The following is a 25,054-nucleotide window of genomic DNA, read 5'->3' on the forward strand; positions in this document are numbered from 1 at the left end:
CAAGGAGAACAGTCATTTCTAAACTGATAACATACAGATACCCTACTTTTCTCTGAGAAAGGCTTTCAGAAGGAACCTATTACCAGGCTATTACTTGGGCTACTGCCACTCTTTATCAGACTAAATGAATAACCAAACTGAAGTGGGAGTTTTCATATCCATTTGGGTGCATGATTAAGTACCCAATTAATAGTCTTCTATCATCCATTTAAATATCAAATTTTAATTATAGATCCACTAAAGAACTGAAATTTCCCTTGAAAAAGTCATGACCTACATTGTTGGAAGAACTACTTACATTGAAGAGATAATGTATCCATTTGAACATTAATTATCTGAGTCACATCATATGTAATTAAGGTATCTTCAACTTTATGGCATCTTTTTCTAAATATGCAATTCATTTTTCTCTAGTGTTAAAACTTTAATATATAGCTTTACAACCAGAATTACATTGGAATAAAGAAAGTGATATGAATGTTTTAAAGTGTGGCATATTCCTTCATGTCCATTGTTGATTAATTATATTTCCTGAAATAATAATCACAGTCAAATGTGAATGCTGGAGGGCAGCTGGGCAGCTCAATGAATAGCCAGGCACAGAGACAGGAGATCTTGGGTTCAAATCAGACCTCAGATACTTCCTAGTTATGACCTTGGGGAAGAGATTTAGTTTTCATTGCTTGTCCCTTACCAATTTTCTGCCTTGGAACCAATACATAGTATTGATTTTAAGATGGAAGGTAAGGATTAAAAAAAAAAAAACAAATGCTATAAAATTATAACAACCAAGATTGCTACCCTCCCCCTCAAAAAAGAGATATAAAAAGGTATTTCCCCCTATTTATTTGCAGTAGTGGAGAACTACAGCATACTACAGAATACACTGAATATGATGCCAAACGTTTTGGGTGTTAAGTGATTTTTGCTCATCTTTTTATTTTAAAAATTTTGTTATAAGATTCCTCTCTGCGGCAACTAGGTGTCAGTTTATTGAGAGCTAGGCTCAAAGACAGAAGGTTGTGGATTCAAATATAGTCTCAGACACTTCCTACCTGTGTGACCCTGGGCAAGTCACAACCCCTATTGCATAGCCTTTACCATTCTTCTGCCTTGGAACCAATACATAATATTGATTCTAAGATGTAAGGTAAGGCTTAAAAAAATAAGATTCCTTTCTATTTGGTGGAAAAGGGAAGTATACAGACAAACATAAGTGAAATTAAAAAACAAACCTATCAATAATAAAATTGTATTTAAAAGTACATTTTCTCAAATTTAACCAATATGCCTTTATATATTGTTCAAATAATTAAACTGGAACAACAATAGGAATTTCAAAAGGACAAATTAATTACTTGTTATTTGAGCTCATCTGAAGTACAGGTGGACAAAGCAAGCCAAGTCACAAATACAAACTACTTTTATTTTAAGTTGTATCTTTACTTGTGATAAATTTTTGTTTTAAGTTGTTTAGACATGGAAGAAATTTTGGAGGTTAAATAGTATGAATAACTTTAGTCTTTTTACTTTGGAATTAAAAGTAATTCAGGTTTTACATGAAGAAGAGAATCATGATTATTTTCAAAGAAATCAAAGAAATTTTTAGAAGACTGAAAAAATGTGCTAGACAATATTTCTTTTCAAATCATGAGTTACAGGTCTGTATGAAGTAAATAGTCAATAAACATTTATTAACGTGTTAACTGTGCTAAGTGCTGGAGATACAAAAAGAGGAAAAAGATCATCTCTGCTACTGAGGAACTCAAAATGACATGCAAAGCAAAATTCTTTTTTTAATGAATAATTTTTTACTCTTACTACCTAACCTTCTTATAATTTTTTTCATCTTAATATCCAAAAAACTAACAAGGCACTGACTTTGAACACAGGATTTGATTCAATTTATCAAAGGAAAAAGAACTTTTCAACTTCTATTTCTACTTTGTTGTCATGATAATATATCAGCCTCAGCAGTTCCAAAATGGAACTCAGCAATGCAATATAATTGAAAGAGTACTGGCCTGATTTTGGCGTTCAGAGTGGGATCACAGTTGTGGGCAAGAATAAACACCTTGCTAAAAGTCATAAAAAAAGGAGCCAAAAAAGAAAGTGGTTGATCCATTTTTTTTAAACCCTTACCTTCCTTCTTGGAGTCAATACTGTGTATTGGTTCCAAGGCAGAAGAATGGTAAGGGCTAGGCAATGGCGGTCAAGTGACTTGCCCAGGGTCACACAGCTGGAAAGTGTCTGAGGCCAGATTTGAACCTAGGACCTCCCATCTCTAGGCCTGGCCCTCAATCCACTGAGCTACCCAGCTGCCCCCGATCCATTTTTGATGAAAGATTGGTGATTCAAAGTACCAGCTATGCTTAATATATGCAGTATTGGCAAGACGCTGCTCACAAGGTCTCAAGGAACCAAAATTGCCTCTGATGGTCGTCGGGGTTGAGTTTTGAAGTGAATTTTGCAGATCTGCAAAATGTTATGGTTGCTTTTTGTAAGTTCAATTACTGAAAATGTTCAGAGTAAAAATTGTTTGACTGACTTCCATGTAATGGACCTTATCCAGGACAAGATGTGCTCCGGGGTCAAAAAGTGGCAGACTATGACTGAAGCCCATGTTGATTTTTTAACTACTGATGGCTTTTGCTATGCCTCTATTTTTTTTCCAAAAAGCTCAACAACCAGATCTGTAAGACCTCTTATTTCCATCACTAACATGTCTATCAAATTTTTAATAAAATGATGAAAATCATGTCCTGCAAGGTGCAGACAAATGACTTGAAAGAAGTTGTCAATAAATTGATTCCAGACAGCATTGGAAAAGACATTGAAAAAGCTGGCCAGTTCATTTACCCTTGTAATGATTTATGGTGTATCTGTCCTAAATTTGAAGATTTCCAGGAAGCTCAAATTTGAATTGAGCAAGCTAATTGAACTTCATAGTGAAAGTGGTGGCTCTGGAGATGAAACAGGCACAAAATAAAAAGGACTGATGGATAGGAACCACCAATTCAAGACTATGTCTAAAATATGAATTTACAAAGGTTGAAAAATAAAAATTCATCATTGTGGGGAAGAAAAAGTGATGACCTGGTAGACAAAAGATAGTTATATTTCTTTCTTTTTCTTTTTTATTGTATATCTTTCATATTCATCATTCTTATGACACAGTAGCATTCAGTTACATTCACATGCTACTTTTTAAAAAGCTATTCTCCCAGCAATGAACAGAAACTTTGTTTCTAGTTCTCTGTTGCTGTTCGGAATAATTTCATTGGGATAGTTCTACAGGAGACAAAAATAACAAATAACCTTGTTTTATAATTTTCTGATCAATAATATCAGACCCCTAGATAAATTGTTTGCTAATTTCTTATACTATATCCAAGCTGAAAAGGGACTTCATAGGGATGGTGAAATCTTCCAGATACTTCTACTTACAGTTATGTTGGTTGTATCTTGATGTTATGGAAGCACACTTGACCAGGCTATCCCTAAAGTAAAAGGAAAGCTGAAGAACATTCCAGGTATGAAGGACAGCCAGTGCAAAGGTTCAGAGATGGGACATCCAGTGCTTAGTATGAGGAATAGAGATAAGGTCAGTTTGGCTAGACCACAAAGTATGGAAGGAGGATTATTGTACAATGAAACTGAAAATATCATTTTACCCTAGAAACTTATAGAGAGCCAGTGCAGTTAATCAATGAGGATATAACTGAGTCCGTTTTTTACTTACGGGCAGTAATGCAGGGAATGAACAAGAGGGAGGAAAGAATTGAGGCAAGACTAATTTGGAAGGAATTACAGCATTCTAGGTGAAAGATGATAGAGGGCCTAAACTAAGGAGATGATTAGATGAGTGGACAGAAGGGGTAGAATTCAGGACATTGAAAGGGAGAGAAATGGCAAGATTGGCAACTGATCAGCTACATGAGGTGAGAGAAAGTTAAAAGTAGAAGGTAATAGTCAAGATTATGACCTCTGGAGATTGAAACACTGTGTTGTAAATAGGAAACAGAGGGAAGTATTTGAAAGAGGAGCAGGTTTGTGGGGAGAAAATAAATTCTGAGGAGGACATGTTGAGTTTGAGACATCTGGACATTCGGTTTGAATTATCTAAGAGATTCTTACTGTTGCAGAACTAAATAAAGTCCAGAGAAGAGAACTAGGCTAGGTATATAGACCCAGAAGTTATTGGCAAAGAGATGATAATTAAATCCAAAAGAGCTAATGAGGTCACTAATAAAGGAAGCACAGAAAGAGAAGACAAGAAGGAAGAGAAGTGTTATATAATTTAGAGACTTTCTATAAATGATCAATCAGCAAAACACTGAATATCAGGTAAGAAGGAAACCAGGAGAGAGCAATGTCATGAAAATCCAGAAAAGCATATATATGGCCCTCTGTGTCAAATAAAGCAGAAATGTCTAATAGGATGAGAACTAAGAAAGTCCATCAGATTTATTAAGAAATCATTAAGAGATAAAACCCATAGTTACTCAAAAAGAGTTGTTCTAATTAACAACAACAACAAAACCAAGTGAATGAAGGATGCATATTGAGTAGATTATAATTCAGCTAGATAGATAGTGAATGTAGACAAGGAATTGGTTCAGAGTTAAACAAAATGGGAAGTAAACTGGTTTGCTTTGAGGAAACTATAGGGTTTGTTTATTTTTTTTAATGACTTCAGCTGTCTCTCTGAAACAAAGTCTCATATTTTAATACTAATAATCTGTGAAAGAGAGGTCAGTGGAGAGGCATATGGGTGAATATGGGCAATTGTGGGAGTGAACAACCTTCATTATATGAAAAAGAATATCAAAGAGACAAAAGTAAATATATTATCAAAGAAATGCATGCTTAAAAGAGCAGATAAGTTGATTGAGCAAAGAGATTGATCTCTTGATCAAGTTGGTGTGCTCTAGTGGTTTTCTCATGACAGCAAGAGAAAGTAAATAAGATATGGAGCACCTTGAATGGACCTTTTAAATAACATTTTGGGAAGACAGGGACAAGAATTGCACACAGAAGGGCAGATATGTATGGGTTGAGATCTGCATTCATATTGATGAGATCACACATCCACTCAAGGAAGATTCTTCTATTAAAATCCTATTCCATTCCATTCCAAGTTAACTTAAGTTGTAGAAGGTTTTGTCTGAAGATAAAAGGTCTGACAGATTCTACCAGACTAGTTAAATGTGAAGAGATTCATCACCAGAAATTTGGGCTTTGTAAAATTGTTGGGGTTTTTCTCCAGCTATAGCAACTCACAAACATTATTACCTACTAAAGTACAAAGTGCTTCCAATTTGTGCTACCTTGAGCTGTACTCAGAACAGTGAAATCATGGTTCCTTTAAGTATTAAGTAGAAGTCTCATTAATGCTGAAACAATTCAGTTCATTTTCTTCTGTATACATTCCTAAAAATGGGGTAGGGGCACTGGATTTCTCTTACCCAGGCCAACAGAAAAGAGTCAAGTGATCATAATGTCAAAGAAAGAGCTAGACAGGATTTTAGTTAGTCTAGCCTGAAATCCTGATTTTTTTTCTTTATTCTCATTTTAAAAATCATGTACTTAATAATTATTAACAATTATAAATATTTTAACATACAAAGAAGAAGGAAGAAGATTGTAGAAGAAACTATGAACTTGTTACCTACAGTTTGGGGGTTTATGCATATGTTAAATATAGCAGAATAACAAAGTTGCACTGATTTTGTGTCTATTTCTGAACTTTTGTTTTCTTCTGTGTATTTTTATGTTTTCTTGATTCCCTCTTTTTTTGGGCAATTTTATCTGATTCACCCCAGTTACAAAATGGAAACCATCCCTTAATGTTTTTGGTAAGCACAACCAAGAAAAATAAATCAATATTTTGGCTAGGTCTAAATTTACATCCTTGGGCTTGGAATCAGAAAGGCCTGGATTCAAATCCAGTCTTGTCCACTTACTATTTATACAACTTCAGGCAAGTCACTTTCTAAGTTTCCTTAGCTGTAAAATGGGGTTCATAATAGCACCTACCTACAAGAGTTATTGTGATAAACAAATGAGATAATATTTGTGAAAAGCATTTAGCACAATGCCTGGAGCATTTTATAAAAGCTTATTTTCTTCCTTCCTTCTTTGCCACAAGTGAGTGCAACAAGGTGCTTTAGTATCAGTCCAACAAAGTCATTCAAAACTTGTTACTCCATTGAACAAGGTTTTGAAGTTTTTCTTGTTCTCCTCATTCTGCTTATTTCATTTTGTATCAATTTATAGTCAGATTTTCACTGAAGCTGTCAAATTTGCCATTTCTTTCAACTCAACCATATTCCATTATAATGATATACTATAGATTGTAAAGCCATTCCTCAAATGATACCCATTTTTTCTGACTCTTTGCTCAAGCAAAAAAAAAATGCCCTGCCATAAATATTTTTGTACACATGGGTCCTTTCCCTCCATGCAGACCTCTCTGGAGTATATGCTTTGTAGTCAAATCACCTTATTTTACAGATGAGGGAATTGAGACTCAGGGAATTTAAGGTCACATATAGTAAATGGCAAAAATCAGATTCAAATTCCCATGGCTTTTTCTTTCCACTAACCACATTATGAATAATGTTTCTGAATCAACATATGCTCTAAAATGAAGCAGATCTACACTCTTTACCCAAAAATGAAAAATAAAATCAATAATAAAATAATAAAACAGGGCAACTTATATACTAAGACTTTTAAGGCTCCAAAGTCAATTTCTTAAGTCCAAGTCATTATTTCACAAACTTATAAAATTTCAATTCTTTGGGAAAAATCTAAAGTAAGCACTAAAATTTGAGAACGAGAGCAGGTATATTATGTTTGCTGCTGGACTACTCTAAATGAGAAGTAAAGAGATTTCCACATGAGAGTAAAAGGGGGAATAAATGACTCTCATGTACACAAACCAGATAAAAAAGAGTTTACCTCTAACATATGGACCTAATTCAATTTCTGGTTCTTCTATTTATATAGATATCTCTGTGTCTGAATTTTTTTTTTCTCATGCTCATGTCTCTCATTCCTGAGCACTTGTTTAAATGTTATTTTACTTTCCAAGAAAATTAATATATTTTGTATACTTTGTAAGGAGATGGGGGAGGGAGTAAACTGAATGTTACTTGAATCATTTTGTTTTCTGAGTAATGGAGAAAATTTCAGTGGTATACAGTGTATTATGAGAAAGCAAGAGAGTTTCAGAAAAGCATCTATTTTTTCATTGACTACAATAAAGCAAGAAGCAACAGTTAGAACTGAACTGATTACTTTAAGATTGGGAAAGAAGTATGACATGGCAATAGTGTGTTACCTTATTTAACATGTATTCAGAACATATCATAAGAAAGGCCAGGCTGGATAAATCAAAAGCCATTATTAGGTTACTGGGAGAAATATCAACAATCTTAGATATGCAAATGATACCACGATGATGGCAAAAAGTGAAGAAGCCTCTTGAGGGTTAAAGAGGAAAGTGTAAATCTGGTGTGAAGCTTGACATTCAAAAACTAAGATCATGGCAACTGGTCCCATCACTTCTTGGCAAATCGAGGGAGAACAAATGGAAACAGTGTCACATTTTATATTCTTGGGCTCAAAGATTACTGCAGATGGCAAGTGCAGCCATGAAATTAAAAGACACTTGCTCCTTGGAAGGAAAATTATGGTAAATTTGGACAGTATACTGAAAAGTAGATATATTACTTTCCCAACAAAGGTTTTGTATAGTCAAAGATATGGTTTTTCCATTAGCAACATAAGGCCATGAGAACTGCACTATAACGAAAGCTGAGCACTGCAGAATTGGTGCTTTTGTACCATAGTGCTGTAGAAATCTCTTGCACAGCAAGGAGATCAAAACAGTCAAAACTTAAAGAAACAATTCAGACTACTCATTAGAAGGACAAATACTGAAGCTGAAGCTTAAATACTTTGGATTCATAATGAGAACATAGGACTCACTTGGAAAGACTCTGATGTTGGGAACTACCTTTCTAGATCCCAGTGACATATATCCTTCATAAGACTTTATTACAAACCTAAAGTGCATTTATATTTTAAATATTTTAAAAACAATTTAAAACATCTCAACACTCTCTGAGGTAAAGAAAAACATGTTTTTCCTTTTAGGCATCCTGTAAATTTAGGCATCCTATAAAGCAATTTTAGGATCTCAGGGAAAATGTTTAACAAAGGCAAACTGTTACAGCTAAATCTAATCTAAATGTCCCTCAAATTGTTTGACTGGGAAGAGCATTTGACCTTCTTTCACTCAACCTGTAATGGCAGTTTGTTTTTAAATTGGACCATTCTAAGGGCTTATTTTCTTATGTGTTCTGCATTCCTTCAGGGCCTAGTCTTTCAAATACAGGTATTTAAAAGGAAAAAGCTCCATTTCAATAAACACACATTCTTCTGTCACCTCCTTACTAGAGAAGTAAATGCTAGAAACATGGAATTTAAAAACACTGCAACCAATAACAGCAAACCTCTCAAAATCAGAGATAATCGCTAGCTGTGCAAATAAACAGAAACAAGGGATATAAAATCTCCCACAAAAATTATTCCACAAATGATTTCCTTCAGGAGGGCATTGTAGATATAGTGACCTAAAGTTGGAAAAACAGAATATGAAACCTGCCTCAGATGTTTCCTGCCAGTATGATGATAGGCAAGTCACTTAACTTTTCTGAGTCTCATTAATAAGGATAATATTTCCACAACCTACTCCACAGTATTGTTGTGAGCAAAATGATAACCAATTCCTGAACTGAAGAAAGAAAGCAGTCAAAATCCTCCCCCCCCCCCAGCCATTCAGAAAAAACCAATGTTATTCTACTAACTTGGAAAAAAAAACCACATTGTGCTATATCATCCCTTTTCTCTCTCCTCTCTATTTTCACTCCAGAGTAGGAAGGGGTGGGAGAAGGGAGAATAAAGAATTGAGTGAAAGTTTGGATTCTGCTTTAATGCCATCTGGTTCTAGAACAATAAACTTTGAACAGGGACTCACAATAGTAATTCTCCACCTTGTTTCTGATGATAGTATAACCAGTAGTTGTATAGGGAATATGTAGAACTTATCAATCAATTTCTTCTCAACAAAATGGGTGTTGGTTCTGCATCTGGTTGGTGGGTATGACAAAGTATTTGCCTGGTTCTTTTTGGTTTCTAATTCAGTTGACTCAACACATGGGCATTTTGAAGATGATAATATAATTAATTCCCTCACAGGAACAGCTGACAACTCATTTAATCTTTAAAAAGGAGTGACACTTCCCCTTTACTTGCTCTCATTCACCAGGTGATATCCTTTAACTCTTAGATCCAGTTAGAGGACACAGACATGGAACTGAAGCTATGAAGACCTAAGTTTAAATATAGCCTCACATACTTAGGTGGACAAGTCATCTAAGTTCTGTCTTTTATAGCCAATGTTAAATGGTGGTAAAACATAATACCTACCTTTTGGAATTATTGATCAAATCAGATAATATTTGTAAAGCACTTGAGCAGTGCCTGAAACATAGATATATATATATATTTTTGTTGTGTTTCCTTTATTACTTCTTCCCTCACTACTTCCTTCCTTCCTTCCTTTCTTTCCTTCTTCCTTCTTTTCTTTATTCCCTCCTTTCTTTCCCCCTTTCCTTTATGGAAAAAGAGAAGCTTTCCCTTTTCCCTTTCCCAGCTATATCCCCAGTCATGTGGCTATAAGTGTTTGGTAGCTAAAGCATGCCCTTCCTAAAATATAAGACTAGGATTAAGACTAAATCTCAAAGCTCTAGCTGCTTCTTCCCTGTGTGTGTGTGTGTGTGTGTGTGTGTGTTTGTGTGTGAGTGTTTTGTGTGTGTGTTTTCTCCTTAGTGTAGATAACTAAACATTAGCCTGAAGATCAATATGTCCATGGATGGAGGAAACCTAGAAAAGTTGAAGAGGTTCAGGGGTCCTGGGACCCTTGGTTGGAATTGCCTGGTGGTATCAGAGTAAACAACCATCACCAAAAGGAGCCCAAGGCTTGGCCTGGCTAGCCAGAAGACATGGATATTGCAGAGACCATGGGAAGTTGAAAAGAAATTTAATGATGCCTGTTCAATAATCATCAAGCTATATTATGTACTGATGAGGTTTAAGTCTCAAGCTCTAGGGAGAGGAAAACTTTATATAAATTATTACTGAATCTCTGCTTACTGGGTATTTTGTGTGTAGGAAATAAAAATCTGTATCATAACTAATTTATCATGTGCAATGTGTGCACTCCTACTTGTCCAGTTGGGGACACCCTAAATATAAGCCTAAACCTAAGTTTTAAGTAAATTTCTCTGCAAGTACCATGATTGGCTGGGGTGGGGGATGTTAGGGGTTGTGTGTGTTGGGGGGAGGATGCCTGGAAGCCAAAGAGAATTTAAAAAGGGTTCCTAAACCCTAGTGTTAGAGACCAGGATCCCTGAAATAGTAATTTAGTCCAACCTTTACATAAATGAACCAATTGAGGAGTCCTTTAATGAAAAGTAAGAGAGCATCCCAGCACCCCTAAGCACAGCAGAGTTATTATTGTAAAAAAAACTGAGCTATGAAGAAATGTCTAGTGCATGATAATTGGCAAAGTTATTGAATTTACAATTAATTCCAGTAAAAAAAAAAGGCATTAAGTGTCTACAGTATGTACTTTGGATAAAGACACCAAAATGTAAGATTTCCTGCTACTAAAGAGTTTACAGTTTCATGGGGGTGGGGAGAGGTTACATTTTGTGCATAGAGAAGTAATTTGAGGAAGGAGACAACATTAACAACTGTGGTAGAGGAAAGACTGGTGACATTTGATCTGAGTCTTGAAGGAAGATAAAGATTCAGAGAAGCTGAAATGAGGAAGGAGCGCTTTCCAGACATGAGGGCAGCTTTTGCCAAACATTCAGGAATGATGAATTTAGATAATTAACAACTTTGGCTAGAATTTAGAATGTGTAAAAGAAAGTAATGTAAAATGAATTTGTAAAGTTATACTGTAGCCAGATATGAAGAGCCATAGTCTGAACAAAAGAATGTAGTTTTTCATAGAGACATTAAGGAGTCACAGAAGATTTTGGAGAAAGATTACATTTGAAGGGTAGAATTTCTATGTAAGAACTGTTTTTTTTTTTAAGTCAAAGTATTTGTTCATTCTAAGCTGAAAACAAATAAATGTTAAAAGCTCAATATTTTTTGAAAACTGCTAATAAACACTTGAAATATTGTTCAATTTTGCTAATAAATAGAAATTAAAACAATTTTGAGGTACCACCTTGCAAATCACAGGGCTGAAAAATAAAGCAATAAAATTCAATTCTGGTGAGGCTGTAGAACTTTGTAGAGGGATAAAGACTATGCTCAAACACAGTGCTATGGGAATTTTCCCCTCCTTTTTATTCTTCCTGTATCTTTTGGTTAATATTAATCTCACCTGACCAAAACCTGTCCCATAAGATGTGAACATCTATTTAAGAATTTTAAACATTTCTTAGATAAGAAACCTGAGGAGGAAGAATTTGAATTGTCTTTGACTTCTTGATGACATATAAATCTTCCTCTCTTTATTCAGTCATAATCTTATAAATGTAGTTTAATCTGTAACCTGATTCAGTTTACCATAGAATTTAGATGATGAAGACTGTTTTATTAGATTTATGAAATTATGATCATTAAACTGTTTGTTCAACTTTTATGGCACTAAAGGAAGTAAAGGATCATGAATCCATCTCTTTACCTTATGTGGCCTAAAAGAGATGTACAAGATTGAAATACGTAAAAAGAATTATTTCTCTGTCATCCTGGCATAATTTTGCCTATAAGTAGTCTTGTCAGAATTCTCATGAAGCTTTAGGTTTTCTCTGAGATATGGAACTATGCTTGAGAATAATAATAAAAACCTATGTTTTTAGCTCCATAAGTAAAGAACCAAATTCTACTTTTAATTCCTAGTTGATGAAATGATTTTAAATAGATAAACCACCCAACAGCACAGAGAGAGTTAAAACATACATAGTAAATCAATTTATAGCATGCAATATACTGATGCTGATTAGAGCCATGCCTAGTGACACAGCAAAGGTACGTTGCATTACTTTGTTTTTACTTTAAAAACAAGAGGTCTTAGTTTCATTTACAACATACAAATCCATGTTTTTAAAGCAAATTTTAAAAACACAAGAATGCTTACAATATTAGGGCACTTTAGACAGTGCTGCTAATTTCTTTGAATGGTATCATACTCTGAACGTAGCCTGAATTGAATTTTGATTTATTTCTGTAACAACAATCCCAATTAAAAAAAAAAGATGTAAAGTGAATGTACCAACTAGCTGTGCAAATCTGGCTGTGCTCAATTTAAATGTTCAGCAATTTGGTCAAAAACTTACACAGAAAGTTCTTGTTGGCCCCATGATGGAAACAGAAGTCTTAAAAAAAAAAAGTCTAATCTCCAATCCCTTGTTCTGCCTAAGTATTTTAAGATGCTGAAACTGTGTTGGACCAAATTTGATTTGTATCCCTGAAAAGATTTCTGGTTCTGAAGGGAATATACAGATACTTTTCTTTTGTCTGTCACTTGTCCATTCTGGTACAGTAATGTGAAAGGGAAAAAACCCAAACATTTCTCCGAAATAGGGAAGCAGGTTTGCTTTAGAGCAGCACATTTAGACATGTCTACTGAGAACATCAAAAAGCCCATTAGGCCCCCCTGTGGTAAACAAACAAAAATACTTCATTTGGAAAACGAGTGCGTGGAGGATCTATTTCACATTACATAAAATCTCCTTTACAGACTGACATAAAATATGTAAATTTAAGTCCATTTTGAGATTTTGGGCTCTGCAAAAGCTCTAATTTCTATAAACACACCAAGTCAACAAATACTCGAAATCATTATAGGTTTTTGTCAGATGAAGAACCAAGTATTCTTTAATTGGCATATGTAAGTTAACTTTACTGATGTCCACAGTCAAGTAGTCTATCAATTAAATCTATCATTAATATTTTATGCATGTTTATGCATAGGTTTTTTGTTGGTCTCAATCTGAGATATGACTGACATAAAATATTAGAAGTGTCTGGCTTTTCTGAAATTCAAATATTTGTAGAATGAATACATTGATTTTTACTTGTCATAATTAGGCTTTATATTTCAAGTTAATAGTTTAGTAGGTAGATAACCTGGATCAGACCTATACCTTAGGAAAATTATCTTGGAAGCTAGATGGAGGATGGAATGGAGTAGAGAGAGACTTAAAGCAGGTAGACCAGATGGTATGAGGTGATGGGGGCCAGCGCTTGAGTGGTAGAAATGTCAGAGAAGGGAAGGGGGCATATACAAAAGATTTGAAGTAGTAAAATCTACAGGCCTTGGCAACAGATTGGATATGAGGGATGAGAGATAGGGAGGAGTAGAGGATAATGCCTAGATTATGGGCTTGAGGGAAGGGGAGGATTGTGTTGCCCTAGACAGTAATATGGAAAGGAGGAAGAGGGGAAGGTTTAGGGGAAAGATAATATATTCTGTGTTGTACATGTTTATTTTATTTAGCCTATTGGGCATCCAAAGAAAGTTGGAAATGTGAGACTGGAGCTTACAGAGGAAGATGAGAAGTGGGCCCAGGACAGAATCCTGAGGAATAGTTATTGTTACAGGGAATAATCTGGAAAAGAATCCACCAAAGAAGGGAGAGGAGCAATTATATATAGAGGGAGAACCAGGAGAGAATAGTGTTGCAAAAAGCTAGAGAGAAGAGACTATCAGAGAAAGAACTGTGGGAGTAGAAATGTAGAAGAAAAACATGATTGTGGTTCAATATGGGTATGATTAGGGTTTGGGCATTAAAAGATCTTTCTACTGCAAACATGAATAACATGGAAACAGGTTTTGAACAATAATACATGTATAACCCAGTAGAATTGCTTGTCAGATCCTGGAGGGGAGATAGAAGGAGGGAGGGTAGAAATCATGAATCAGACAACCATAGAAAAATATTCTAGGGTGCCACCGCGACCATGAGGCTGCCCAACATCCTGCTTACGGGTACACCAGGGGTTGGAAAGACCACACTCGGTAAAGAACTTGCATTGAGAACAGGACTGAAATACGTTAATGTGGGTGATTTAGCACAAGAAGGACAGTTATATGATGGCTTTGATGAAGAATACAAATGTCCCATTTTGGATGAAGACAGAGTAGTTGATGAGTTAGAAAATAAAATGAAAGAAGGTGGAGTTATCGTTGATTACCATGGCTGTGACTTCTTCCCCGAACGATGGTTTCATATAGTTTTTGTACTTCAAACAGATAATTCTGTATTATATACAAGACTTGAAAAGAGGGGATACAGTGTAAAGAAACTACAGGCAATGTTCAGTGTGAAATTTTCCAAATTCTTTATGAAGAAGCCATGGCCTCCTACAAGCCTGAAATAGTACACCGGTGGCCCAGCAATGTACCAGAAGAACTAGAGAGTAATTTAGATCAGATAATTAAATGGATTGAGGAGTGGATAAAAGATAATAATTGAACCTTGAGGGGAAAGCATGGATTCTCGAGGCTTTCCACATAATGGTTACATATTTTCTTGATGATCTCTCCCTCCCTATACAATAGAAATTAAGACAACATACACCAGATTTTACTATCCAAGATTGTGTTGTGGAAGTAACAGGTGGGCAAAATATAAGGTTGAGTAATGGCTGAATTATTTTTTTTCTCCATGAGAAAACTGAAAACCCTGAAATAAATGAATACCGTATTAAGGACTTTTTAAGTTTAGGAAATACCCAGCATTCTCATTTAATTTGGTAAACTACTTAAGAGTAAGTGAATTTGAGAAAATAGGTGAAAATCTTTACTTAACATGTAAAAGAAAATGAAGGTGAAGAACTGCTGCTGACTTAAAAGTAAAAAAAAAAAAGTCTAAGAATAAAGCTATAAACATAACATATTAAGGGGCAGCTAGGTGGCACCATGGATGGAGCGCCAGGCCTGGAGTTCAAATCTAGCTTCAGACACTTCCTTGCTGTGTGACTCTGGGCAAGTCACTTAACCCCAATTGCCTAGCCTTTGCCTTTCTGTCTTGGAGTCTTATTAAGACAGAAAGTAAGGCTTGTTTTTGTTTTTGTTTTTTTAATGATATTAAGTGTTCTTTTAGTGAATTGCTGGGGGGTTTTGTTTTTTTAATCTTGGAAGTTGGGTAAAATTAGGATGGTCAAAAAGTAAATGGTGAGATTTTTGAGAAAATGGCATTTAAATTTTTTTTAAAGTATAAGAGTTTACTGAGCTCTTTTGCCTATAAAGTCGCTGCTGATCCTAGCACTGATATTTGTCTCTTTGGAAGAGTAAGCCAATCACATTTTCCATATGTAAACAGGAAATAGCACCCATGGAAACTGTAAATACTAATTTATTGGTTGACTAATTTCAATCTTGCTAAATTCCTTGAAAATTCATGTGATAATGCTTTGCTACCTTATAGGTGGTGGTAATTAGATAAAATTTTAACATATAAAGATTGTGTATTTATGATTAAAAAAAAGAAAAAAAAAAGAAAAATATTCTAAAGAAAAAAATATGTATTTCAATCCCTGAAGATGAAATTATTCATGTGAAAAGGGAATCAAAAGGAAAACACTGAAATAAATGGTGATTAGATGATTTTTTAAATCTCCAAAAGCTATTTCTAGCTTACAAGAACAAACAAAAAAATCCTTCACATTTGTGTCACACTTTAAAATTTAGTGACTGCATGCAAGTTACTTTAATCTCTCAGGGCTCTAGACAATAAGTGACAGAGTTATATCTTCTCTGGTATATTCCACAGTCTTCTTTTGTCATATATACCTTCTGTGATGTATGCATAGTTGTATGGGGCTATTGAACATGAGTTCCTTGAGGGCAAGGACTGTTTTGTTTTTTTTTTCTCTTTGTATTCTCATTACTCAAAATGCCTGGAATCTAGAGTAGCTGTTTAAATACTTAATGAATGAATGAACTCAGAGAATTGATACAACATTAGCTGACAAGGCTTTAAAGGCATAACTATATATATATATATATATATACACACATACATACATATATATATACACATACATATATATATACATACATATATATATGGTATAACTCTTCATAGGTAAAAGAATGTTGAAATCACAAGTCCATGGAGGAAGTGGACCAATAATCTTTCTACCATCTTATAAAGGAGTTAGTAATAAGGGAAAATACACCAAAAAAATAAATAATGGAAAGTTAATTTTTAATTAATATATTATTATAAGAAAATTATCATGAACAATTCTCTTTTTTACTTATGTGTGGTGAAAATCATATGCCAGCATCTTCACAGTGTCCATCCACACACCTTTTGTAAAGGATTTGTATGTATTATCAGAGAGAGTCTGGGTGTTATAACAATTTAATATTCATACTAAAATCACCTGCTGTCTAAAAGAAAATCCTTCCAACAACAGTATATAAATAATTTAAAACCTTGAGTGGGATGTGATTCGTGCTGATGAAGCTGTGGAACCTAAGTTTTTAAAAAGTCTTTCACTTTTGTATTGCTGTCTGTACATTTAAAGACTCTTTGTGTGTGTGTGTGTGTGTGTGTGTGTGTGTGTGCGCGCACACACGTCCATGTGCACATTCAGAGTTATCAGAACAATTGCACCACACTGCTGCATAACCTAGACTTCCCAATTCTGTCAAATTTACAGTCTTCTGGAAACTAGAAGACTTTTGCCTTACTACATAGTTGGCTTTTTCCTAAAGTGAAAAAATGACATTTTTGTCATTCATCTTGCTGCTATGGCTGGCCTGGGAACTTTCCTGAGTGTCCTTTGGTCCTAGGAAAATATCAGTGTCATTTCCTTTTAATAGCCCTGAGTTGAAGAAAAATAGCACTACCTTTCACCAATATTTTTAAAACTCAGAGAAGGAATATATTTTTAAAAAGCTGTTAAGATTTTGTGTTATCCACTCGACTGTGAGGAGAGAACTTCAACACTCACAATCATTTAGTCAACAATGTCATATATTTAACATTTACATTTCTTAGAAAAATATTTCAGTTCCAATCTCTCTAATAGATTTAATTAGGTGTGTCCCTATGTAATTTCAGAGAGCCGTTTCCATTGTAAATGTCTGTATTGTATGAGTGGCACATCTGAAACAATCTAAACAGATTGGAAATGGTTCTATGGAAGTGAATGTCCTTAAAACTTACATTTCCTTCTACTCCATTTTTAATCCATCCTTGGCTGGCATTTTGCAAGAATTTTCTGGGTCCTTACTTGCTAACCATTGCATGAATTATCTAATAAAGATGGATAAATACAAGGCAGTTTATTCACTCAGAGTGTGACACACCCCATCATGAGGTAATAGGCACTTGTCTCACAATTCTATAAGATATATATATATATATAGATATAGATATAGATATAGATATAGATATATATAATCCCTCCTCATCAGCTACCTGGTCCAGAGTTTGTTAGAAAATATAGATTGTGTAGATAGCCTCAGGAGTTTTGGGAAAGACGAGGTGTAACTCTGAGAGGGGAAAAGAAACATTTTAAGCAAAAGCAAAAGGATACTTAAAATGTTGTAAAAGATTTTAGCAGTTATTTACACTAGACTACAGAAAACATACCTTTTTTATAAGTTGATTAATTGATATTTGTTAAGTTCCTACAATGTGCCTTATTAGATAAAATAAAGAAGGTAAAGTACTATGAGTTGTTTGGTTTTTTTTTTTTGTAATTCTAAAGTAATTGGGGCAAGAGATGTATTGAAGGAGACAGTATAATAACAGCAAGGGAGGGGACTAGGGGGACAGATTTAAAGTAAATCACTGGGTTAAAAGGTTATAGCTAAAGAAGAAAGGTCAGAATTAGGGGAGGATATCAAAATGCCAGGGAATGCACAAGTGACAATCATGACTTTGAACGTGAATGGGATGAACTCACCCATAAAACATAGATGAATTGCAGAATGGATTAGAATCCAAAACCCTACCATATATTATCTTCACAAGGTGAGAATTAAAGGATGGAGTAAGACCTTTTGGGCCTCAACTGATAGAAAGAAGGCAGGAGTTACAATCATGATATCTTACAAAGCCAAAGCAAAAATAGACTTGATTAAAAGGGATAGGGAAGGTAAATATATTTTGTTAAAAGGGACTATAGACAATGAGGAAATATCACTAATGAACATGTATGCACCAAATGGTATAGCACCCAAATTTCTAATGGAGAAACTAGGAGAATTGAAGGAGGAAATAGACAGTAAAACCATATTAGTGGGAGATCTGAACCAACCACTATCAAATTGAGATAAATCAAATAAAAAAATAAATAAGAAAGAGCTAAGAGAAATGAATGAAATCTTAGAAAAATTAGAGTTAATAGACATATGGAGAAAAATAAATAGGGACAAAAAGGAATCTTCTCAGAACCACATGGCAAAGATAGATCATACACTAGGTCACAGAAACATGGCATACAAAAGCAGAAATAATAAATGCAACCTTTTCAGATCATCAGGGTACATGGAGAGCTAAATCAAAAATTAATTGGAAATTAAATAATATGATACTCCAAATCGGTTAGTTAGAGAAGAAATCATAGAAACAATTAAAAATTTCATTGAGGAAAATGATAATGGTGAGACATCCTTTCAAACATTATGGGATGCAGCCAAAGCAGTATTCAAAGGAAAATTCATATCCCTGAGTGCATATATTAACAAATTAGGGAGGGTAGAGATCAATGAATTGGAAATGCAAATAAAAAACTTGAAAGTGAACAAATTAAAAAACCCCAGAAGAAAACCAAACTAGAGATCCTAAAAATTAAGGAAGAAATTAATAAAATCGAAAGTAATAGAACTATTGAACTAATAAATAAGCTGGCACTTTGAAAAAACAAACATAATAGACAAAGTACTGGTCAATTGAATTAAAAAAGGAAAGAAGAAAAGCAAATTAACAGCATCAAAAATGAAAAGGGGGAAATCACCTCCAATGAAGAGGAAATTAAGGCAATCATTAAAAACTACTTTGCCCAATTATATGGATGAATATTTACAAAAATATAAATTACCTAGAAAAACAGAAGAAGAAATAGAATTCTTAAATAATCCCATATAAGAGAAAGAAATCCAGCAGGCCATCAAAGAACTGCCTAAGAAAAAATCCCAAGGGCCTGATGGATTCACAAGTGAATTCTATCAAACATTCAAAGAACAGCTAACCCCAATACTATACAAACTACTTGACATAATAAGCAAAGAGGGAGTTCTACAAAATTCCTTTAAAGACACAAACATGGTACTGATTCCAAAGCCAGGCAGGTCAAAAGTGGAGAAAGAAAACTACAGACCAATCTCCCTAATGAACATAAATGCAAAAATATTAAACAGGATATTAGCAAAAAGATCCAGCAAGGGATAAGGAGGGTCATTTACTATGATCAAGTAGGATTTATACCAGGAACGCAGGGCTGGTTCAATATTAGGAAAACCATCCACATAATCGACCATATCACCAAGCAAACCAACATGATTATTTCAATAGATGCAAAAAAAGCCTTTGATAAAATACAACACTCATTCCTATTAAAAACACTAGAAAGCATAGAAGGGTCATTCCTAAAAATAATAAACAGTATATATCTAAAACCATCAGCTAACATCATCTGCAATGGGGATAAACTAGATGCATTCCCAAAAAGATCAAGAGAGAAACAAAGATGCCCATTATCACTGCTATTATTTAACATTGTACTAGAAACACTAGAAGTAGCAATTAGAGAAGAAAAAGAAATTGAAGGAATTAAAATTGGCAATGAGGAGACCAAGTTATCACTCTTTGCATATGATATGATGGTCTACTTAAAGAATGCTAGAGAATCAACTAAAAAGCTAGTGGAAATAATGAACAACTTTAGCAAAGTAGGAGGATACAAAATAAACCCACATAAGTCATCAGCATTTCTATATATCTCCAACACATCACAGCAGCAGGAAATAGAAAGAGAAATCCCATTCAAAATCACTTTAAACAATATAAAATACTTAGGAATCTATCTGCCGAGACAAACACAGGAACTATATGAACACAACTACAAAACACTCTCCACACAACTAAAACTAGATCTGAGCAATTGGAAAAACATTAACTGCTCATGGGTGGGATGAGCCAATATAATAAAAATGACCATCCTACTCAACCTTATTCATCTATTTAGTGCTATACCCATTGAGCTTCCAAAACTTTTTTTTTACTGATTTAGAAAAAAAAACATAACAAATTTCATTTGGAAGAATAAAGGATCAAGGATATCCAGGGAAATAATGAAAAAAATACAAAGGAAGGTGGCCTTACAGTCCCAGATCTCAAACTCTATTATAAAGCAGTGGTAATCAAAACAATTTGGTACTGGCTAAGAGACTGAAAGGAGGATGAGTGGAATAGACTTGGGGTAAGTGACCTGAGCAAGAAAGTATATGACAAACCCAAAGACCCCAGCTTCTGGGACAAAAACCCACTATTTGTAAAAAATTGCTGGGAAAACTGGAAGACATTATGGGAGAGATTAGGTTTGGATCAACATCTCACACTCTACACCAAGATAAACTCAGAATGGGTGAATGACATGAACATAAAGAAGGAAACTATAAGTAAATTAGGTAAACACAGAATAGTATATATGTCAGACCTATGGGAAGGGAAGACTTTAAAACCAAGCAAGACATAGAAAGATTCTCAAAATGTAAAATAAACAATTTTGATTACATCAAATTAAAAAGTTTTTGTACCAACAAAACCAATGTAACCAACAAATTGAGAAACAATCTTCATAACAAAAACCCCAGACAAAGGTCTAATTACTTAAATTTATAAAGAGCTAAATCAATGTACAAAAAATCAAGCCATTCTCCAATTGATAAATGGGCAAGGAACATGAACAGGCAGTTTTCAGCCAAAGAAATCAAGACTATTAATAAATACATGAAAAAGTGCTCTAAATCTCTTATAATCAGAGAGATGCAAATCAAAACAACTCTGAGGTATCACCTCACACCTAGCAGATTGGCTAACATGACAGTTATGGAAAGTAATGAATGCTGGAGGGGATGTGGCAAAGTGGGGACATTAATTCATTGCTGGTGGAGTTGTGAATTGATCCAACCATTCTGTAGAGCAATTTGGAACTATGCCCAAAGGGCAATAAAAGACTGTCTGCCCTTTGATCCAGCCATAACACTGTTGGGTTTGTACCCCAAAGAGATAATAAGGAAAAAGACTTGCACAAGAATATTCATAGCTGCGCTCTATGTGGTGGCCAAAAATTGGAAAATGAGGGGATGTCCTTCAATTGGGGAATGGCTGAACAAATTGTGGTATATGTTGGTGATGGAATACTAAATAGAATAATAAAGTGGAGGAATTCCATGGAGACTGGAACAAACTCCAGGAATTGATGCAGAGCAAAGGAGCAGAATCAGGAAAACATTGTACACAGAGACTGAAACACTGTGGTACAATCGAATGTAATGGACTTCTCCATTAATGTCAATACAATGTCCTTGAACATTATGCAGACATCTAGAAGAAAAACCACTAGCCACAAGCAGAGGACAAACTGAGGGAGTAAAAACACCAAGTAAAAGCAATTGCTTGACCACAAGGGTTGAGGGGCCATGACTGAGGAGAGACTCTAAATGGACATTCTAATGCAAATACCAACAACATGAAAATGGGTTTGAATCAACGACACATGTGATACCCAGTGGAATTGTGCGTCAGCTATGGGAGGGGTGGTGGTGGGGGAAGGAAAAGAAAATTATTTTTGTTTCCAATGAATAATAATGTGTGAAAATGACCAAATAAAATAATGTTTAAAATGTTAAAAAAAATTAAGTGTTTAAGTCTATATATTTAAACAAAGCATTAGAGCTCAGAGAATTGCTTGGAAGACAAAGAAAATAGTGTAATATGAAAGGAATGGTTTCCTCTTCTAGAGAATGACTTTCTCCAAGTCAGACTACATCTAGAGTGCTTCTCTCAACATAAGATGTTACATTTTAGAAAGAAATTGTTAAATTGTAATGGTTCCATAAGAAGACAACCAAGACTGGTGAAGAACTTTGAGTTCATGGTCATATAGGAACAAGCTGAAAAAAAAGGGGGGGTGAGGATTTCTAGCCTGTAAAAGAAAATTGTAGAGGTGGATATGATTGTTGTATTTAATTATTTTAAAGACATTCATGAGGAAGAAGGATTAGATTTATTCAGCTTGGCCCCATAGAGCACAATAAGGAGCACAGGATGGCAGGCCTTCCTATAAAGGAAAAACTTCTAAATAATTTCAGCTTTCCAGAATAGATCGTTAAATCAGAAAGTAACAGGTCACTATGGGTCTTCAAGAAAGATGCTGATGTCTTGTAAGGAAGATTCAATTCAAGTCTGAGCCCTTCATGCCTTTACTTCATATAGCTGAGGCTGAACAAAATTATTAGAGTCCAAAAATTGTGATTTCTTAGTAACTAAGCTGACCTTACCCCAATAGTGATATCTTAATAAGAATGAACACATGACTGGAAATCAAAATACTCAAATTTCAATTACAGCAAGTTAGTTCATTTCAAAGCAAACCTTAGTTTCCTTATTGGTCAAATGAAGGAGTTGAATGACATAATCTTATGGAAATCCCTTCTGGTTCTAACATCATAAAAGATGTGATCTTTAAAAGTCCCACAACTGGCAAAAGAAAGAAAACCATTGCACTAAAAAGGTTATTTCCTTTCCTTTAAAATTACCTCGATCTTCCTGTGAACTCAGTCTCCCTATTATTATTATCATATTCTGTTTCTTACTGCCTTATGACAACCTTGAAGTTTCAACTTTTTGAAATCCTGTATAACAGCTATCTATGTTAAAGGAATTAAATTTCCTCTCTAACCACAGATTGTAGGATGGTTTTAGGATTGCTTAGGTAATTAATCTTTTCATTACCATGGAGGAATTACAATGCTCTTTAAAAGTAGTTTTCTTTGTCTGAACACTAAAAATATCTACTTTATAATCTTCCATTAGATTTTTTTAAAGTATATATCATATAAAATGTTCTTAGGCTATGTTTTCAAGGTATCATTTTTTAAAAAAAGTATTGAGTTTAAATATCTTGAGAATAAAATAAAACATTAATAATACTGTAAACCTCAAAATTCCTTAGACTTATAAATGTTGGAAAATTTCTTACTGATAATCTATTGGAATGGGAACCCCATTGGCATGGGAGGTTCCTTCTCTTCCCTTCTTCAGATTACTTTAGGACAGAAACCTTTTGCTGAACAATGGAAAGGACTTTGACCTATGCTTAAGCATAGAACAGGAATTTCTTTGAATCATGATTGATTTTAGAATTGATACAATGGAGATACTTGGAATAAATCTCCACCCTATTCAGTCCTAACAGGATTGAGTAAGGGCTGCAGCCTAGATCAAAGATTTAATCATTTGAAAATATGACCTTCAACAGACATGTGCAAAAGCCAGAAACCTCTGGGCGGTCCTGGGTTAAGCTAGAGCCTCCATTGGCACAGGGAAATTGATGGACAGTGATTGGTAGATGGGAGAACTGAGAGGAGGAACTTGGATGGTTTCCTTAAAGATAGGAGGGTCTGGAGACTTGAGGAGGGTTGAGGAGTTTGGTCGGGGTGATTGCGGTGGACTCGGAGAAGCTTGCGCTGAAGGAAGCTGAAGGTGGGGGCCTCTGAGACTGTTTCTCCATTTTGGTCACGTGAGTGATAGGGACTGATCTCTTGTCTTTGCCCCAGCTATCTAAGGGCTTGGGCCTTTTGGCCCAGCCTAAACAGAAGGGGTATTTAAGCCCTATTCCCTTCTCTCCATTTTTCTCTCTCTCTATCTCTAATTCCTTTCTTGATCCTATTGTGATTAAACTCCAAAAAAGGCTGACAGCTGATTTGAGTTTTTCATTTAGGAATTACATAGCTGAATTCCTTGGCGACCTTAAATTAATATATATCAGTCTTTTAAAGTGATTCCCTTGTCACAATACTGAGATGGAATTTTTAAATTAGAATGCACAACATGACAAAAAATTTTAAAGGAAATTTTTATTGTTGTTCAGTTGTTTGTCATGTCCAACTCTTCATGATCTCATTTGAAGTTTTCTTGGCAAAGATACTGGAATGATTTGCCGTTTCCTTCTCCAGCTCATAAGGAACTAAGGCAAACAGGGTCACAAAGCTAATAAGTATCTAAGGTTAGATTTGAACTCGTGAAAATGTGTCTTACTGACTCCAGACCTGGCACTACTGTCCTCCGGGACACCTACATATCCTCTTCAGAGGGTTTTTTGCATACCAATAAAAAGTGACTGACGAGTTCTACTATTAGCTTAATCTAAGAAAATATAAATTGGGGAAAGAAGAAAAGTGCCTGCTGCTCATGGTTAAGAAGAGAGGGAAAAAAAGAGTTACAAAAATGACACAAAATTTAGGTATATCTCCTAACACAGTTAATTCTTGGATTGTCCTTTTTGAGAGAGACAAAGTCAGCATGTGGATTGTCCTATTTGAGAGATTAATCAGGCCCCTCATTTCATTTCTTCTTTGCTCCTGTTACCTAATTTGAGGATATTTCAATTATCTTTAACTCCTTTATCAAAGACAGGGCAAGAAAAAAAGATTAATTTAAAACCAGTCAATTTGGCAATTCTGAAAAAAATGTTTATTAGTTTGGGAAACAGGAGAGTTTAGATAATTAGTTAAAAGTGATTTTTAATTTATATTAGCTCCCATTATTCATTGCTATTATTGTCTCCCATTACCACAGATTATCAAGTACTGAATGTACAAACCTTCATTAATCAAGTATTTGGGGAGTATTATATTCTAGTTAAATCCATTTCCAACTGATGATTAACTGATGATTAATTAGGAAAAATTTTATTTCAATTAATCATT

The 25,054-nt window shown here is 34.6% G+C and overlaps 1 protein-coding gene and 2 pseudogenes across 6 annotated transcripts in view; 2 read left to right on the forward strand and 1 right to left on the reverse strand.

The window, feature by feature from the left end:
- Positions 1-25,054, reverse strand: part of MCTP1 (multiple C2 and transmembrane domain containing 1) — a 774,261-nt gene that overhangs the window by 674,643 nt on the left and 74,564 nt on the right. The window lies entirely within an intron of this gene.
- Positions 2,369-3,033, forward strand: LOC107648923 (40S ribosomal protein S3a-like; annotated as a pseudogene).
- LOC100010490 (adenylate kinase isoenzyme 6-like) lies at positions 14,059-15,124 on the forward strand (annotated as a pseudogene).

This window comes from Monodelphis domestica, chromosome 3 (genome assembly GCF_027887165.1).
Source record: "Monodelphis domestica isolate mMonDom1 chromosome 3, mMonDom1.pri, whole genome shotgun sequence".
Taxonomy (NCBI): Eukaryota; Metazoa; Chordata; class Mammalia; order Didelphimorphia; family Didelphidae; genus Monodelphis; species Monodelphis domestica.